Source organism: Otolemur garnettii, unplaced genomic scaffold, assembly GCF_000181295.1.
Source record: "Otolemur garnettii isolate 467f Iridium unplaced genomic scaffold, OtoGar3 scaffold00074, whole genome shotgun sequence".
NCBI lineage: Eukaryota > Metazoa > Chordata > Mammalia > Primates > Galagidae > Otolemur > Otolemur garnettii.
In genome coordinates, this window is record NW_003852469.1 from 6,746,189 (window position 1) to 6,766,415 (window position 20,227).

At 46.8% G+C, this 20,227-nt stretch overlaps 1 protein-coding gene across 2 annotated transcripts in view; it reads right to left on the reverse strand.

Annotated features, from left to right (window-relative positions):
* Positions 1 to 17,379, reverse strand: part of SLC39A14 (solute carrier family 39 member 14) — a 50,099-nt gene extending 32,720 nt beyond the window's left edge. For both annotated transcript variants that reach the window (XM_003793975.3, XM_012807735.2), the window contains exon 1: positions 17,243 to 17,379. The gene's annotated coding sequence lies outside the window, so the exon portion shown is untranslated. The remainder of the gene's footprint in view (positions 1 to 17,242) is intronic.
* Positions 17,380 to 20,227: the final 2,848 nt, after the last annotated feature.

The window sequence follows — 20,227 nt, forward strand, 5'->3', positions numbered from 1 at the left end:
AAAAAAAAAAAAAAAAAAAAATTTTCCAGATTTCCTAACCAAATCAGCCCAGTGCCAATACCTTCCCCTACAACTCAGGGTACAACTTGTCCTGCACCATTACTACATATGTGACCAGGGCTCAGCAGAAGCCAAGGGCTGCACTCTGGACTTTCAATTTTTTGGTAACTATATTTATCAACAGATTAATAAATGAGCTCCATTCTCAAAAGAAAGCAGGTTATTGAGGGGGGAAAAAAGGAAAATCCCATATTTCCACATTGGATGAGCAAGGTAGATGAATGAATCATAACTTTCCCACCCGCTGTCCAAACCTCCCACGCAGCCACACAGCACATTCTTCTGGCCCAAGGTCAGTGGCAGCTAGCATCCCATTACAGAGGTGAAAAGCCTTCCCACATCCTCTGTTTCCTCGCTGCAGGGTTTGCCATGAACCAGAGCAGCTTGCTCCCTAAGATTCCAGGCTCCTGAGCAGAAACCACTGCAGTGCATGCACCCCATCCTGTTCTCTCCCCTCCAGAACATCCTGCCCTACATTCATCACATCATCCCGCACACCCCAAATGACACCTCTCACCACTCCCCAGCAACACGCTAGAGTTCCTCTGCCTGGTGGTCAGAGGTCTCTCCAAGTAGGCTCCTGGGCTCCATGTGGAATGTTCTATCCCTTGTCTTCCTGTCTCCATATCCCCCTACAGGGGAGGCGGATTAGGAAGTCCAGAGAGCTGAACATGGTCTGCACGTGCTCCGTGCACCCTGTCCACAAGATGGCAAGGGCCTGGACTGCAGAAAACGGTCCACGGCAGGAAAAAGCACAACCCTCTCTGTCCCACCACCATCTGGGAAGCCTTCTCACCTTCTGCTTTGTTTCAATGTCATTTTTAGAATGACAGGTCTTACATTTTAAGTTAATTTTTTTGGTTGCTTCATAATAGTCCTGTGGGGTTGATAGCACCTTAATAAGTACCTACTGCTTGAGCCTGCAAATAAAAATGACCATGTAAGCAGACACAACGTTGCCCTCCATAGAGATCAAAAAACGCCAGAGACAGATTTCACTTCAGATGTTATTATTTAGGGTCCTGGGGCCAAGGGCAGTTTACCAGTGGCTTCTTGAAGCTGTCAGTGGTGCAAAGGGAAGCAGAAGTACCCTGGTTCTCTATCCTCCTGATTCCCCCAGCTCTGCAGAGGTCAAGAGCACACACACAGAGGAGTCCAGAATAAGGGCAACTGGTTTCTCGCTTCATTATCACATGCTATAGCCCAGGGCCAGTAAAGACCCACAAGGGCAAGGATCCCTTATCCTCAGGTTAAAAAACCCTCAAGGGCTGTGGGTACTGTGTCCGTTTCCAGGCAATATGGCACAAAAGAAGCTACTTTCCCTAACAACACAACCACTTATGTGTGTATTTCCACTTGCCCTTCCATTCCCCCACCTCCTAGAAACTGCTTGCCTATTTAAAAAGGATCAACATTCTAACCAGACTTAAAGGCTTACCCTTCTCCAGCCAACTCTAACGCCAAGGGGCAATCAGACTGCCACAGAGAAAGGGTTCCTGATTTTAGCATGTAATTCTGACAGGCTCCAGTTTGGGTGACTTTCGGTACCAAACAGGGAGGGGGAAAAAGAGATGGATATAAGAATTCTTATGGCAGCACTATTCACAGAAACAAAAACCCACCAGCAAGAGGGCGGCTGAAAAAGCTGCAGCCCACAGTGAACGAGCTACAGAGACATTAACACCAAGTGTACTTGCCAGGTTTTTAGTGACAACTGCCTTTTGGATACTGCTCATTCTCCAAGAATATTTGTAAAGACTATCTGAATGTAAAGACACTGTATTAAAGACCCGGCTGCCTATGGCTCAAGTGGCCAAGGTGCCAGCCACATACACCCAAGGTGGCAGGTTCGAATCTAGCCTGGCCTGCCAAACAACAATGACGGCTGCAACCAAAAAATAGCTAGGCATTGTGGCAGGCGCCTGTGGTCCCAGCTACTTAGGAGGCAGAGGCAGGAGATTCGCTTGAGCCCAGGAGTTGGAGGTTGCTGTGAGCTGTGATGTCACAGTACTCTACCCAGGGGCATAGACAGCTTGAGGCTCTGTCTCAAAAAAAAAAAAAAAAAAGACACTGTACTATAAACTCCCAAAATGCTGAGATAAAATCTCTTATCAGGCCTTCCAGCTTATTCCAGCTATTCAACATCTACCCCCACACATTATCAGAGTTTTCTCTCTGTAACAAATACACACATCAAGTGCCCAAATCTTAAATCTACACCTTTAGGAGAGAGTCATTCTTCGAAAGTACAAGTCTCATTCCAGCACTTTCTTTGCTTTAATCCCTCCGATAGGTTCCCAGTACAAGCAGAATAAAATCCAAACAACTTTTCCTGGCCTGCAAGCCTGCACCTTCTGGCCCTTGGCTATCCCACTAATCTGATGACCAAACCCCGTCACTCAGTAGCTCCCAGCCGCCAAAGCCTTCTTTCTTTCCTTTTAACACATCAAACTCGTTCTGACCCCAGAACCTTTGCACTTGCTGTTCCTTCTGCCTATCTCAGGGTCTTTCTTCCTATCTCAGTTCAAATGTCACCTCTTCAGTGTGGAGGGCCACCTTGTACGAGAAAAGGTCCACTCCCAGGGATTCAGAACCCTCACACCACTCTGCTTACCTTATTATTATTATATATCATTATCTAAGATAGCCTTTCTTCTCTTTATTATCCATCTCTTCCTTATAGACTATTAACTCTAGGAGGGCAGAGACTCGGAGATGATTTCATCCCCAAAGTCTGAAGGAAGGAGTGCCTGGCCCCTGTCAGTCCCCAAAGAACATCCATTGGAAGAACATGTGACCTTAATACCATCGGTTCATGCCACATATTTTACAATTCTACTGTTTTTTTGGTTCCTAAGGCTGGATGAACTCTAAGCAACCTTAAGGGGTAAGGACCCCTCTCCTGTAGAGTCATTTCAGTAGAACTGAAGACCCCTGAGAGCCAGAGAAGCAGATCTGGAGTAGGAATATAAAATGTAAGATAGAAAATGTTTTTAAAGGCTCGGCGCCCGTGGCTCAAGTGGCTAAGGCGCCAGCCACATACACCTAAGGAGGCGGGTTCGAATCCAGCCTGGACCTGCCAAACAACGACGGCTGCAACCAAAAAATAGCTGGGCGTTGTGGTGGACGCCTGTGGTCCCAGCTACTTGGGAGGCTGGGGCAGGAGACTCGCTTGAGCCCAGGAGTTGGAGGTTGCTGTGAGCTATGAAGCCATGGCACTCTACCATAGCTTGAGGCTCCGTCAAAAAAAAAAAAAAAAAAAAAAAGGAAGAAAGAAAATGTTTTTAAAATACATAAAGTGAGAGCCAGGCATGGCGGTTCATGCCTGTAATCCCAGCACTTTGGGAGGCTGAGGCTCAGGAGTTTGAGACCAACCTGAGCAAAAGGGAGATCCTATCTCTACCAAAAATAGAAAAACTAGGTGAGCGTTGTGGTACACACCTATAGTCCCAGCTACTTGGGAGGCTGATGAGGCAGGAGGATGGCTCAAGCCATACAGTTTGCTGTGAGCTGTGACGCCAAGGCACTCTACCCAGGACAACAGAGTGAGACTGTCTCAAAACAAAACACCACAACACAAACAAAAAAGCATAAGGTGGGGTTAGGGGAATCCAAAAAGAAGGTGGTACGGGAAAGGCAGATGCAGGCAGCCTCCCTTCCCACATCCCTGAGAATGCAACCACTAGTAACCCCACCAAAAATAACATTTCAACTCTTGCCTGTAGCAGGGGCAGAAAAGGGAAAGCCCACAAGTACAGGCCGTTTCTAGAATTTCTCAGTGGCTCATGGAAACTCTGACTTTCGGCTGCCATTGCACACATCCCGAAATGCTTGGGGAGGGGCCCCAAGCGCTGCTAAGGAGGGGGAGTGATGCGAGAGGAACCAAGGTCACAGCCACAGTCTGGCCAGCAGAGCTGTGCACACACCAGTTTTTTTACCCACAATCAAGCCTTCTGCCATGGGAGGCATTGCCACACAGTGCTTGCTGGGTGTCAGAGGGGCAGGAAACCTGAGGAGGAACAGATTCCTCCTTGGGTTGGCACTGAGGTCAGCAGTAGCCTGGGGGAGTGGGTGACTTTGTACTTTTTGCACCTTTCTGGGAAAAGGATGGGAACAGCCGAGGCTTGCTGCCCCTGGAAGCTACCCAAGGGCCTGGTCTCCTGAGAACTTGCCCAGCCTGTCACATGGAAGGTATCCAGCGCTGGAGAACTGGTCAGCACTGAAATATAGACATGCAAATCGATGTCATGTGGGCCCAGGGTGGCAAGGCACAGGATGCAGCGTTAGTGATCAAGAGAGAACAGAAGCAAGGATGAATTCCAGGGCCCTACGCCTCTCCTGGTAGGGAAAGCACCTGGCCCCAAGCCTCTGTGCTCTAAGAAAACAAGCGTCCTGTCCCTGGGACCTGGCCTGGGAGAACCACCAGCTTCCAGGAAAGGACAGAGAGTGCCCAACATTTCCCCATGTCTTACAGGACTCCGATGAATAGCAGGGCACGTGCCCCAAGCCCTACCCCTCTTTCTTCAGCACAAACATAACCTTTCAGACTCCCTGAAAGAAGTGGAAGAATCCCAGTGGGATCAGGTCTGCCACCCTCCAGCAATCCCTGGGGGCTGGGGAGAGGGAGGTGGCTCCGTTTCCCCTCCACCCCTAGGGACCACAAGGTAAGGTCCTAAGGTTGAAAGGGAGCTTCTTAGAACAAAAACAACAAAAAAGAATCCTGAGACCCAGGGGATCAGTCCCTGCCCTCAGAGTTTACAGTTATCCAAACATGTTTAAAAACTTACAGACCACTTATGCACTTGTGGCTCACACCTGTAATCCTAGGACTCTGGGAGGCCAAGGCAGGTGGATTACCTGAGCTCACAGGTTCGAGACCAGCCTGAGCATGTGCTAGACCCCCCCCCATCTCTACTAAAAATAGACAAAGACTTTAAAAAAAAAACTTATTATATAATTTGCTAAACCACCCTTCAGAAGCCTTAACTTCATACTCCTACTACCTATGTCCGAGTGCCTATTTCACAGGACTCTCACCAACACTGAGTATTAAAACACTATTCCATCTTTGCAGATGTGATAGGTTAAAAATTACTTACTCTTGTAATATATATGTGCAATTCTCATTTCTTTGATTACCTGTGTGGCTAAATGCATTTTTGAGTTTACTAGCATTGATATTTCTTTGTTCACAAATTGTCTGTTAACTCTTCTTTGCCCACTTGTTAGAGTCTCTGTTGCCCTTGGTAGAATGCCGTGGCAACCTCCAGTTCTTGGGCTTAGGCGATTCTCTTGCCTCAGCCTACTGAATAGCTGGGACTACAGGTTCCCCCCACAACGCCGGCTATTTTTTTTGTTGCAGTTTGGCCGGGGACCGATTTGAACCCGCCACCCTTGGTATATGGAGCCAGTGCCCTACTCACTGAGCCACAGGCGCTGCCCTCTTTGTCCATTTTTGCTGAGATACACTCATCTGTTTTCCTATAATTTAAGAGTCCACCATATGGTAAAAAGTTAACCTTTTGTCACATTACAAACATTCTTTTTTGTTTTGTTTTTGCAGTTTTTGGCCGGGGCTGGGTTTAAACCTACCACCTCTGGCATATGGGGCTGGTGCCTTACTCCTTTAGCCGCAGGCGCCGCCCATAAACATTCTTCCTAATTAGCTGTTCGCCTTTTAATTTTGTTAACTGGTATTACTGTCACAATTCTAAAATAGAGATAAAATCAAGCACATTACACTTAGCCTTTACGGTTTCTGCTTCTATAACATGCTTGGAAATTACAGACACATACATATAGCTATTTTGTCTTGCATTTAAAAAAATTTAAATCTCTAATCCAGCTAGAATTTAGTTCAGCATAGTATAAGAAAAATGCCATAACTTTATTTTTTCCAAATAGTTAGCCGGTTATCCCAATATTGTTTAGTGAAGAATTTACACCCTTATAAACCTTGAATGTAGAGTTTATAAAAGGTAAGAAATAGAAGTAGAGTTAAATATGTCCTTTTCCCTTAAAGAGGCCACCTGTGCCTACTTTGGCTATCTGGTTCCCGTCCTCCTTCCTCCTTCCTGCCTGGAGGTATGAGCTGGAAAGTGACAACCACAAGTACACAAAGATACACTGAAAACAGCCTGGGTACCTCCAGGAATCACTAAGCAGAAACACCCGCCTCAGGTAACAACCTGGCAAATTCTCTGGCTGCTTCCTTTATCTGCCCAAACCAGGGTTAGACTCTGTTATTTCCATCGGAGTGGCCATGCTACTTGCACAAAACCATTTCCACTTTAATCTTATAATAATCACAGTAAGAACTGCTAGGGTTTATTGTCGTCTGCACCAAGCAATTTGTTTGCGTTATTTCATTTAACCTTCCCAAGAACCTTAATAAGTTAACATAGACTCCACAGTATTTCCTTAGTCAATGACAGCTTCTCAGAGCACAGCACAGCACTGTATTAACATACACACCAGGGAGATACTCCTCCTATTTCAAAGACATTGAAACAACAAAAGGCATCTCAAAATTAAGTTTGTTGTTGTTTGTTTTGTTTTTTTTTTGGACTTGGGGTGGTCTGGAATTCCTGGCCTCCCAAATGCTGGGCTGACAGGTGTCAGCCACCATGCCCAGTAAAGATAAACATTTTAAATCATCTTGTGAAGACTCATTATTTCACTTCAGAAATTCATCCTACAGGAATTGTTTTGAGTGGGGGTAAATATTTCGTTCTAGGGAGTTTATAGAAATATACACGCAACAGCAAACATTTATTACTGAGTGCTAACTGTTTGTAAGGCATGAGGGAGATAGCAATGAACTAAAGAGAAAAAAATCTCTTTCCTTGGGCAGCGCCTGTGGCTCAAAGGATTAGGGCGCCGGCCGGAGGTGGTGGGTTCAAACCCCGGCCAGAAACTGCAAAAAAAAAAAAAAAACCTCTTCCCTTCATGGAGCTGACATTCTTGCGGTGCTCATAACAGTGTGAAGCTGCATGCAAACTAAGTGTACAAGGAAAGGGCTTGCTAAAACCAAGTAATCCATCTAACAAAATATATACAGAGGTTAAGCGCTCGGGCTGAGTTGGGCAGAACGGAAATCTAAATCCTGAATCTCTATTTATTAGCTTCAAGGCTCTGGGCCAAGTCAAACTTCAAGAGACTTATCCTCCTTATAAACTATAGAGAGACAGGGGAATCAACAGTCAGTCCCTCCCAAGGAGAAGCTGAGAAAATTACATGAGATACTGGCTATATTTACAGGGCCTGATACACAGTAATTGCTCAATAAATGTTGCCTGGGGGGAGGGGGGAAGAATGACAAAGAGAGACATTCATGATCATTTTTTTCCCACAGTGTGTTAAGTGAAAAAAAAAAGAGAACCTACAAAATTGTAGGCAAGCTGTTTGTACAGTTGTCCCTTGATACTCACGGGGGACTATGATACCAAAGTGTAAGGAGGCTCAAGCCCCTGATATAAAATGACACAGTACTTGCTTAAAACCTATGTGCGTCCTCCTCAAATACTAGTTTAAATCATCTTTAGGTTACTTATAATACCTAATATAATATAAATGCTATGTAAATAGTTATCTTGTGCTTTAAAATTTGTATCATTTTTAATCGCTCTATTGCTATTTTGGGGTTTTCTCCACAAATATTTTTTTTTCTTTATTTTTGGACTTAGGGCCAGGATCCCCAAATATTTTCTCTCTCTTTTTTTTTTTTTTTAGAGACAAAGTCTCACTTTGTCACCTTCGGTAGAGTACCATGGCATCACAGCTCACAGCAACCTCCAGCTCTTGGGCTTAGATGATTCTCTTGTCTCAGCCTCCTGAGGAGCTGGGACTACAGGCGTCTGCAACAATGCCCTGCTATTTTATGTTGCAGTTTGGCCGGGGCCAGGTTTGAACCTACCACCCTTGGTATATGGGGCCAGCATCCTACTCACTGAACCACAGGCGCAGCCCTTTTTTTTTTTTTTTTTTAAGACAGACTATCACTCTGTTGCCCTGGGTAGACTCTGGGGGCATCACCATAGCTCACAGAAACCTCAGACTAGACGAATGTGATCCTTTTTGCCTCAGCCTCCCAAGTTGCTGGGACTATGGCAACCCACACATACCACGCTCAGCTAATTCTTTTAGTAGAGATGGGGTCTCACTCTTGCTCAAGCTGGTTGCTGGTCTCAAACTCCTGAGCTCAGGAGAGCCACCAGCCTTGGGCTCCCAGAGTGCTAGGATTATAGGTATAAGCCACCGCTAATATTTTCAATCTCTGGTTGATTGAATCCATGTACATGGATATGGAGGACCGACTGTACCCTAAAGTGCCTAGAGCCCAAGAGTGCAGGGCTTCCAGGACAGCTTTATACCCCCTTGATTGTCAGATCTGTGTTACCAAGAGGCGAGCAGCCAGCCTGCCTTCACTCTTAGGTCTAAAAAGAAATCTCCTTTTTCTTTTGCAGGTCTGTGAATCAGAGTTTGCAAATGTCCTTGCAAAGGACATCCCCCCCATCCTGAATATAGTGGGTTGAATAGTATACCTCAAAATTCAGTCTACCTAAAATCCGGAAAGTGACTTTATTTGGAAATAGGGTCTCTGCAGATAAAATGAGTTAGGGAGCTACAGATGAAATCATCCCAGATTTGGGGTAGGCCCTAAATCCAATGATCATGTCTTATGAGAGAAAGGAGGGGCAGATTTAGACACACGACACAAAGGCAGAGACTGGATTAATGCTCCCACAAGCCAAGGAAAGCTGGGAAAGGCATGAAGGACTCTCCTCTGAGCCATCAAAGGGTACAAAGCCCCGGCTAACACCCTGATTTCAAATTTTTAGCCTCTAGAACTGTGTAAGAATAAATTTCTTTTTTTTTTTTTTTTTTTTTTTTTTTGAGACAGAGCCTCAAGCTGTCCCCCTGGGTAGAGTGCCATGGCATTACAGCTCACAGCAACCTCCAACTCCTGGGCTCAAGCGAGTCTCCTGCCTCCGCCTCCCAAGTAGCTGGGACCACAGGCGCCCGCCACAACGCCTGGCTATTTTTTGGTTGCAGCCGTCATTGTTGTTTGGCGGGTCCGGGCTGGGGATTCGAACCCGCCACCTTAGGTGTACGTGGCTGGCGCCTTAGCCGGTTGAGCTATAGGCGCCGAGCCAAGAATAAATTTCTGATGTATTCACTGGGCAAACCCTGCTGCTGGAATGAGGCTGGATCACTTTCAGCTGTGGTTGGCAGAGTTCTACGATGGCCCCGGTGACCCTCGCCTTGTGTGTGTGTGGGACCTGATGAGACAAGACTCCTGGGATTGTGTGACTCCTGCGGCCATTACCCAACCAAATTAGAAAGGGAAATTAGCCAGTGTGGGCTAGAACTAATCTGGTGAGTCTTTTCAAAGGACTGGGCTCCTCCCGGAAAAAGGGATGAAGCACAAGACGGATTCTATGTGACAAAGTTTATGTTGCCAGCTTTGGAGATGGAGGAGGCCACATGGCAAGGGAATGTAGGGGACATCTAGGAACTAAGAGTGGACAGCTGGCAAAGCTGACTGGGAAGATGACTCCAGCCCTGTAGCCATAGCAGCTGAATTCTGGCACAACCATGTGAGCCTGGCAGGGGCCCCCAACTTGAGGAGACAACCCCAGCTGGCATCTTGATTTTAGTCTTGTGGGACCCTCAGCAAAGAAGCCAGTCATACAATGTCCAGACTTCTGACCTAGAGAACTATGAAAAGATAAATGGGTGATGTTCTAAGCCAGGGGTCCTCAAACTTTTTAAACAGGGGGCTAGGTCACTGTCCCTCAGACCGTTGGAGGGCCGGACTGCAGGCCCCGGGATGAGTTGGCTGCTAAGCAGGACAGGCAGCGGCGGCAAAAACACCCAGCAGGCCAGATATATGTCCTAGGTGGGCCACATATGGCTGGTAGGCCATAGTTTGAGGACACCTGTTCTAAGCCACTAAGTGTGTTATGCTAATATGCCCACCTGCTTTGATAGAGAGGTAGACCTCCACTCCCTGTGACACAGTCTGGTCACAGGGGGTAGAGCAGGGCTGTTCCACATCTCTGTGCTCCTTTGTATTCCAGATCACTTCCCTGTAACCCTTCTACAGACAATGTTAAACACATGCCTACCAAGAGCAGGAGGTAGACAAATGATAGTTGATCCTGACCTTGGACCAAGCAGCCTTTTTAGCTTCTAACATCAGAGTACAGTATGTTCTCACCTCACAAAGAATTCTAAAGCTAGGAGTATTGACAGGTGCAATTAGCAGGAAAGCAGCAGATTATAGAGAAGGACAGTGTCGTCATGTGAGCACAGATCTGAAAGGGCTATTCAAAAGGTAAGATGCTGATGGAGCATTCAGCAAATCCCAGCGCAGCTCTGGGTACACAGTCACATATTAACCAGGGACACTCACTTCTGCCTCCAGATGTTATCTAAAGGTGAGATGAATTAAATAAATCTACAGTCCCCATATAGAAATGTATGCAGATCAGTGCCATGACAGTAGCAAAACCATTAGAAAATAATCTACAACCCAAGTATGAGAGGGTTACTCACTGTTGGATAAAGAAGTTATATGAGCCACGGCACTCTACCCAGGGAAACAGCTTGAGACTCTGTCTCAGAAATAAATAAATAAAAGAAAAATTTTTTTTCCTAGTTTTGTGTGCTAAGGGGACCTAGAAGCAATGGTAACTCCAGTAGCAAGAAGTACACCTAGCAACATCATCTTGGTTTCTAAACATCATTTTCCAACAAGGAAGACCAAGGGTACTTGGATATGTAGTTGATTCTAGGGGTGGAGCAGGAAGTTATAATATAAACCTGGAACATGTTATGGTATAAGAAATTAAGGAAATGTTCCCAAAGGGGAGTGGGGGAAGCTCGTCAGAAGAACGCAGGAGATAACCTAAAAGAGCTCTTAAGATAGCCCAAGCTAGAACAATCTGAGCCACAAATAACAAACGATAATATTCTATTTTAACCCACAGAATAAAATCTGAAAGAATCAAACACATAGACAAATGGGGGAAGGGCCAACTCTTTTTTACAACAGAATTACAATAAACATAAAAGGAAAGAAGGAAATAGAGAATCATTACGCAAACACCACGGTGATCATTGTTGCAGGCAAGATCCACAGATGGGTGCTAAAATTATGGGATGAAAGTACAAGGAGAAACAGGATTTGCACAGTCCTTAATTATTTCCTGACACTTGCAAAGAGAAAGAAATCCTATACATTTTTGTGGTGTTCTTACCCGAAATGCATCACTTCATTTTAATAAGGAAAGAGGAAGTAACTGTTAGACATTGGAGCAGACTAAGGAGAAATAAAAATTAAATGCAGGGGCAGCGCCTGTGGCTCAAAGGAGTAGGGCTCTGGCCCTATATACTGGGGGTTGCGGGTTCAAACCTGGTCCCAGCCAAAAACTGCAAAAATAAAATAAAATAAAATAAACTATTAAAAAAAATTAAATGCATATGATAGGATGACAGATCAGAGCCTTGAACAGAAAAGGACGTCTGTGAAAATAAGGGTGACATTTAAATGACTGATAACCATCCAGTAAGTCATCACTTTGAAATCCTATAGGTCCTGGAGGTAAAAACTATCTTTGGTATAATATAGCAATAAGTAGTGTCAATGTTGATTTCCTGTCCTTGCACTTTGGAGTGAGGAATATGAAGGAACTTTTTGCTGTATTTTTGCAACACTAAATTTAAACTCTAAGGAAATATACTAATATGTAAACAGATTACCTCAGGGGTCAAGGTTACAGATTTACTCCCTCACCAATACTCCTTTACACCCTTTCAATAAGCATGCATTACTTTTTATCATCAACAGACAAGGTTGACAAAAATACCAAACAATCACCTGGGGAATTTTGTGGAGAACAGTTAATGACCTACAGTCTCTGGGAGAGACTTTTTTTTTCTTTTTTTTTTTGAGACAGAGTCTCACTTTGTGGCCCTGGGTAGAGTGCTGTAGCGTCATAGCTCACAGCAACCTCCAACTCTTGGGTCTTGGGCTTAAGTGATTCTCTTGCCTCAGCCTCCCAAGCAGCTAAGACTACAGGCAGCGGCCACAACGCCAGGCTTTTTTTTGGATTGTAAGTTGTCATTGTTGTTTAACAGGGGCCCGGGCTGGGTTCTAGTCCGCTAGCTCCCAGCTGAGCTGAGCTGAGCCTCTGGGAGAGACTCTGTTTCCAAAAAAAGAGAAAAGTTTGAGAATTACTAATCTAGAAAGATCTGCTACAAATAAAAATACAATTAAAAAAATACCATAATTAAATTAGGTGTATCCATAAGAGCACGATTCTGAGCATAGATTGGTCTGGAAATGTCTTTATTTACTTTTTTCTAAAATGAAAGCTAATTAACAGATAAACTAACTTTTTACCCAGCAGTCACACTGCACAGAACTTATTCTGTAGTTGTAGTTATTCATCAAGTATTGTGTATAACAGCAAAATACTGAAACCAATCCAAGGAGGTGACATGTGTGAGGAAGTCGATATATGTTAGTTAAAAAAAAAAAAAAAAGATGGGACTCGGCACAGTGGTTATGACATCAGCCACATACTAGGTGGTTCTAGCCTGGCCTGGGCCAGCTAAACAACAATGACAACTGCAGCAAAAAAAAAAAAAAAAGCTAGGCATTGTGGTGGGCACCTCTAGTCCCAGCTACTTGGGAGGCTGAGGCAAGAGAATCACTTAAGCCCAAGAGTTTGAGGCTGCTGTGAGCTGGACTCGACAGTACTCTACTGAGGGCAACATAGTGAGACTATCTGAAAAAAAAAAAAAAAAGATGGACATTCCATATTATGGAATATTGCAGTTATAATAAGAACACTGAAAGCATTCTATGTGTGGAGATAAAAAGATCTGATATAGTTGCTAGGTGAAAAACGGTGCTGAACAATGTCTAAAATGCTGCCTTGTGGGCTGGGTGTGGTGGCTCACGTCTGTAATCAATTCTCGTGCTCTAAGAGGCTGAGGTAGGTGGATCGCTTGAGCATAGGAGTTCAGGAGTTCCAGGAAGACCACCCTGAGGGAGAATGAGACCCAGTCTCCTCTACTAAAAATAGAAAAACTATCTACATGTTGTGGCAGGTGCCTATAGTCCCCAGCTATTAGGGAGGCTGAGGCAAGGGGATCTCTTCAGCCCAAGAATTTGAACTTGCTGTGAGCTATGATGCCACAGCACTGTACCCAGGGCAGACTGAGACTCTGTCTCCAAATAAATAAATAAATAAAATAAAGACTACCTGTAGCATTTATAAAAGAGGAAGGCAAGGGTTTTATCCTAGTTTTTGTTTTGATTTTTGAACTATATGAATATATAACCCACTGAAAATTTTAATAAAATAAACAAGAAATCACAGGTGATACAGTGAGGTGTAATTCTTATAAGCAAATTAATTTGTGAATTTAATTAGGGAAACTAGAGACTCAAAGAAAATGCCCTGGCCCTGAAGTTTTGATGAATAAAAATACATAAATTTTAACATGTATTTTTTTTTTTTTACAGTTTCCCCAATGTTAACTGCCATTATTTATTAACTACTAATACTGAGTGAGAGCCATGAGAGACTTAATGGTAACAAATTTAGGACAGTCAATTTCTCATTCCACCAAACCCTAGGATTTTCCCCGGCCTGCTGCCAGAGGAAGAAGGTTCAGAGGCATAACAACAGTCAGATCTCAAGTTGCCAAGATAGGGAATTTGATTTCCCGCAGCTGAGCACACCAGGTTCCCTCAGAAGACTGGTTCTGTGGCTGCCCGGCTTCCTTTCCTTGGGCAGGTCACTCACAATCTCACCTGGGCCCAGCCAGGACCCCCTCTGGGAGGCTTGGTGCCCATAGGTAGGGTGGGGAGGAGGCAGAGAAAGGCACTTAGAGATCCTGCAGTGAGGCTGCTCTGTTGGCCCTAGGGAGGGCATGAGGCCCTGGCTGCCAGGAGCCGAGTTAGTGGACTCTGGACTCCTTATCTCCTGGCATTCTGACAGGCTGCTAACCTTGAGGTCAGAGAAGTGCCACTGTAGACATCTAGTGAGCAATATCCAGGACCCTCCATGCCTCTGGAAAGAGAAAGAAGTAGGAGAGGCCAACAGAAGCAATTAACACTTCCCCTTTACCTCCCCTTCAGCAAGCACAGGGACAACTGGTCCCTTCCAGTTTCCAAGGAAAAGACCATGACCAGGAGAAATTTCACCATCCTGACTTTGGTCTTCTCCATCAAGTCTCTCTCTTTTTTTTTTTTTTGTAGAGACAGTCTCACTTCATGAGTGCTGTGGCGTCACACTGCTCACAGCAACCTCCAACTCCTGAGCTTAGGTGATTCTTTTGCCTCAGTCTCCCGAGTAGCAGGGACTACAGGCACCCGCCACAACACCCAACTATTTTTTTGTTGCAGTTTGGCTGGGGCTGGGTTTGAACCCGCCACCCTCAGTATATGGGGCCGGCGCCCTACCCACTGAGCCACAGGCACCATCCTCCATCAAGTCGTGGCCACTAGCAGACATGTAATGTGGAAAGACCAACTACTCACCTCTCTGGATCCACTTTCACTATAAAACAAAGGAATTGGACTCAGAGATTGCCAAAGTTCCTCCAGTTGACATTCTCCAGTTCTACAGATCTGTAAAAGGGCTGACCATTCCTTCTTTGAGCCAAGTGTAAACAGGCTGTTATTCTGGCACAGTGGGGAAAACGGATTCCCAGGTGCACAGCATCTAAGCATTACAGCTCAGACCCCCAACTCTTAGGTATGGGACATGGACTGAGGTTCCTCCCAGAGTAGTGTGGGGTGTAAGCAGGTAAGGGAAAAGGAAAAAGGTAGGATGGTTTGAAAACAGAACCAGTCTTGTGACTGATATGTACTATGTACACAGGTGTGCGCGCACGCACACACACTCAGAAGAACTGTTACTTGTTACTCCCTGCCAGGTATCATCAGCCCTAGAGAAGGATTTCTCTAAAGAAATCAGGAAAAGAAAAAAATTTTCTTTTGCCTAACATTGCCCAATGGCCCTTTGGGACAACCCCTGCAGGCCAGAGAAGTGGCCTACCCAGAAGGGCAGGGAAATTGCATTCACATTGCTTAGGAGGAGATGAATCAGCCCTATGTCTGGGCTCATACCATTCCTAACTAGCAGTGTCTGGGACCCCTAAATAACCCACTCAACCCACAAAAATGATGTTGATGATGATGTTGATGAGAACAAGCCCTCCTCTATGTTCCAGGCATAATCACAACATCTCCCAGGCCAATGAGAACAGACCCACAGAGGTTAAGAAATTTCTCACTGCTGGAGAGTGATGTAGCTGGGATTTGAGCAAGACCCACACTGGCCTGCATCCCTTCCACCACTCTACCTTATCCCTAGCACTGTGCTCTCTTTTCTCAACTTAATGGCACACAGCTATGAGACCTCTCTAGGGTTGCTACCTTGTTCTCTATCCATGGATGTTTCTTCTCTCCAATAAGAGCGTTCATTGGAACGGCAGGAGCCAGGCTGGCTGTACCCACCACAGTGGCCACCGCAGAGCAGAGCATGGAGCAGAGCACAGACCAGGCACTGTGTATTTATGTGCTGAGAGTCACGGAGCTCTGGTACCTCTCAGTGACCATAATCCTCTTCTTTTTGACTAAATGACAAGGCCAGTGATGCAGCTGCCCCTGCCCCCATCCACTCAAGTCAGTCTACTTCTAGTCTCTGCACTGGATGGCTGACACTGCCCCTCAGTTGACACCTGGCTTTTATCTCCGCCTCAGTTTTGCCCTCTCCAAGGTCCCAGAGGACAGGCAAGTAACAAGATAGGCTGAGCAGGAAAAAGCCCTCTGGAGAGGCAATACTCAGGGTCTCCGGACTATCTGGTGCCCTCCAGTCAAACCAACTTTAACCTATCTCCGGATGACCACACAACTGATGAAAAAGCTCACCTCTGAACCTCCAACAGGAAACAGAACATGTGGCTTTTAATTCCAACTGCTATATAAGTTATAATTCTGGACATTTCTTGTTTCATCAAAAAAGCAAGTTCCTCTGAGTTTTCAGGGCTTGTGTTTTAAGAGACAAGGATTACAGAATTGTATATACTGTGAATAGGAGTACAGGCCTTGGCACTGACCTGACCCCTCCCAAGGTCACAGAGCAGGTTAGGAGAAGGGCAAGGACAGAGGGCAGGGTCAACTCCCAGCATCACCACATCCAGCAGGAGCACGCCTGTCCCAATGGCCTGGGGCTCCTGGGGCAGAGCTACCGAAGACACAATTCCAAACCTAGAGCTGCTCCAGGAAGAAGAGTCAGACTGAAGCTGCTCCCGCCCCCACCATTCCATTAGGCCACAAGAGAGCACTCAGCCACTCACCAAATTGTGCCCAGAGTCCTTTCATATACCCAGGTCACTATTCGGAGCGGCCACCCTTTTTGGAACCCAGGCCAACGCTAGATTCTCAAAACTAAACCCACAATCCTGAGCTGAGAAAAATTTCCTGGCTTAACTGGACCTCAGGATCACATGATGAAACTGCCTGGATGGCTACTTGGTCCCATGGCCTTAGCCCACCGAGAGGGGGCAGCCTGAACCCAGACCACCTAACTTCATCAGTCAGGACCAAAAATAGCCAAAAACCCATCCTCCCGGGTCACCCAGGTTGGAGTTTCCGCTCAGTGCTTTCTTTGCCATTCTCCGCTACCGGTCAGCCTTCAGTTGGGAAGGGGAAAGGTAAGGGACGGCAGGGAACTTGGACTCAGTTCCTGGAAAGCAAAGTCCAGATACCCGCGCCCAAATCAGCCGTCCCAAGAGCTACCCATCAGATTTGCCCATCTACTCTGCAGCTTCCGAGCTCAGTGACCGCGGGCTCCAAGCAGCCTGCCTCCTCCTTTCAGTGCGGCTACCCACGTTCCCGGCACCTTCTCTGGCTCACACATCCCAGGTTCTTCAGCCGAAGAGGCTGAGGCGGTGACCTCCCTCCCCTGCCATCGTGGCACCGTCGCCAGGTGCCGCCTCCACCCCGCCGGCCGAGTCCGTGTGCGGTGCCCAGAGCGGCTCCCGGTCCTCGGCGCTCCGGTGACCCCACCCCCACCCGGAGCCCCCGGGCTGGAGGCGCGCTGCCTCTTGGCGCCGATGCCGGCCAGTGGCACCTCGCGGTCCCGTCTGCCCTCACCTGGAGCTCCAGAGGACGGCAGCCGGCCCGCGCAGCCTCACCCACAAGGCCCCGGCGGCCCGCAGCTCCTGGAGCGCCTCAGTCGGTGCGTCCGCGCAGACACCGCGCGCCCGAGCCCCCCTCCCTGCGTCCGGCCCCCGCCTCGGCGCGCATGCCCGACTATATACCGCGAGCGTCACGGCAGGCCCCGCCCCCGGCCCCGCCCCGCCCTGGCCTCCCCCGGGCCTGCCACGTGGGGACACAGAGCAGGGACGTGCGTGATGTGCCGGCGTGCGCCGGGGACCCAGCCAACCCTCGCCTTTCTGCGCCTCCCAGCCCAGACTTGGATCCTAGCTTGCTGGCCTTCATCCTCCGACCCTTCTGCGAATCCACTCTTGACTTACGGGGGTCCCACAGGCTCCTCCTTCCTCTGGGAACCTCCCATTAAGACACCCCCCCCCCCGCCCGCCCGGGTACCTGAGACGCTTTCCTCACTACCTGAACTCCATCCGCCCGCTCCTGGAGTTAAGTGCTACTCACTTGACAAGCACAGTATATGTATTTTACCAATTCTGATCAATCCGGACAGCTACGCTCTTTCCTCCCCAATTCAGAAACGTACTCTGGAAAGGGACGCACCCGTAGACGATGTTTCTTTTGCATATTCCCAATACACAAAAGAACCAAAATTTTCTGTTCCAGTTCCAAATAAACCGTATTATTCACTTTTCAAAGCAGACGTTGCACCTCTTCCCCACAATCGTCAGACTCTTTTTTTTTTTTTTTTTTTTTTTTTTTTGACAGGAGCCTCAAGCTGTCCCCCTGGGTAGAGGGCTGTGGCATTACAGCTCACAGCAACCTCCAACTCCTGGGCTCAAGCGAGTCTCCTGCCTCCGCCTCCCAAGTAGCTGGGACCACAGGCGCCTGCCACAACGCCCGGCTATTTTTTGGTTGCAGCCGTCATTGTTGTTTGGCAGGTCCGGGCTGGGGATTCGAACCCGCCACCTTAGGTGTACGTGGCTGGCGCCTTAGCCCGTTGAGCTATAGGTGCCGAGCCAATCGTCAGACTCTTAAGGAGCCAAGCCTATTAATCCAAAGCTGGGGGAAATGTTAATTTTTGTGTCAGGAGTGTCCTGGGGGGTCTCTTCCTCTGTGGGATAGGTCTATAGAGATGGATATCAGAACTGGGAAATGCAAATTTCTCGAGAAAATAAACCACCAGTTAAACTCCCATTGTTCTAATCTGCTGGACATCATGACTACTTCCTCTACAGCTGAGCCAGCTGCCACCTGTGTCTAGGGGGACCGAAAGGAAGGGTTTTCTAGCAGAACTGCACCTGATTAGTCCTGGAGCCCTCTTTGAGCATAATGATGGTACCCAGCTCGCACTAGCTGTCTCTTGAATTTGCACCGGAAGGGGGAAACATCCCACTATGTACGTCTTGGGGAAGCACCCCCACGGTGGCAGTGCAAAGAGGGAAGGAGAGCCATCCTTGGGGCTGTAGGAATAAGAATCCAGCAGCTTGGCTCGGCGCCTTTAGCACAGTGGTTACAGCGCCAGCCAATACACACCGAGGGTGGTGGGTTCAAACCCGGCCTGGGCCAGCTAAAACAACGATGACAACTGCAACAAAAAATAGCCAGTCGTTGTGGAGGACGCCTGTAGTCCCAGGTGCTTAGGAGGCTGAGGCAAGGGGGACACTTGAGCCCAAGAGTTTGAGGATCCTGTGAGCTGTGACACCACAGCACTGTACCTAGGGCAACATAGACTCTATCTAAAAAAACAAAAGAAGAATCCAGCAGCTTGCCTCTTGCCCAGCCCAAGCAACCTGGATTCTTTATTTCGTTTTGAAGAGCGTAGCTGGGCCCTGGGTGTTTCTAAAATTCAATTATTCTCACTCTGTAATTACCACGCTCCAGTGGGTAACGGGGGGATATTCCTCTCATTTATTTTCCAAGTAATTTCAAAGTAATGATATCTCTTGCAGAACTTCCCTTGGAGTCCCCCCATCTTTGTAATAACCCTTTATGTTTCTGTTTTGATTAAACACAACAGCATTTTGCAGACATTATGTCATCCATTTCAGACTCTAATCCCACCTGAAGTGGGCTGTCAGAACTGGTCCAGTAGTACCACACCTTTCCTCGAAGTATGTACCAGAGAAGCAATGAAAAGCCCACCTTCAGATAAAGTTAAATAAGCATGCTTCAAACATACAGTGAGTGCTAAACGGTATGGCGCCTGTTAATAAGGGAGTTTTAATCTCTTCTTAAAACCAAAGTCCAAAAGCAATCCCATTGCTTTTCCAGGCGAGGTGTCAATACTGCTCGGCAGAGCATAAGGCACCAGTCAGGAAGACTGCACAGTGGGGAGGGGACAGGGCCAGACACCCCACCACAGGACCTATCACAGCTTCACACTTGTTTGCAATCAGACTAAAGGTAGGGCTACCAAAGTCCACAAGCACGGACAGAGCTGATAAGCTATCAGTAATCTACTTGGGGAATACAATTAATTATTAACATAGCTCAAAATCAAGAGGTTTTAATCCTCCATATCCACCCACACACAAAATCTTTTGGGTACCCTGACTTAATCCTCCCTTGTTGCTGAGCAGTACTGTCTCTTGTGCCTCCTGCCAGCTGTGGGGTCCCAAATATCTCTTCCCTTCATTTAATACTCTCTGTTGTCATCTCATCACCCATTTCCACTTGTCAAAATTCTAACTCTCCAGAGCCACCTCCCTTCACCAAGCGTCTTGATCTTCTGAAGTACAGTTGATCTACCCCTTTCAAATTGTGACTATAGCCTACATTAAAAAATATTTCATGGGTGGTGCCTATGGTTCAAAAGGGGTAGGGTACCGGCCCCATATGTTGGAGGTGGCGGGTTCAAACCCAGACCCAGCAAAAAAAAAAAAAAAGTGTGTGTGTGTGTATATATATTTCACAGTGCAATTCCAGTGTAAATAATATAGCAAACAAAAATTTCACAAAATGTTTTTA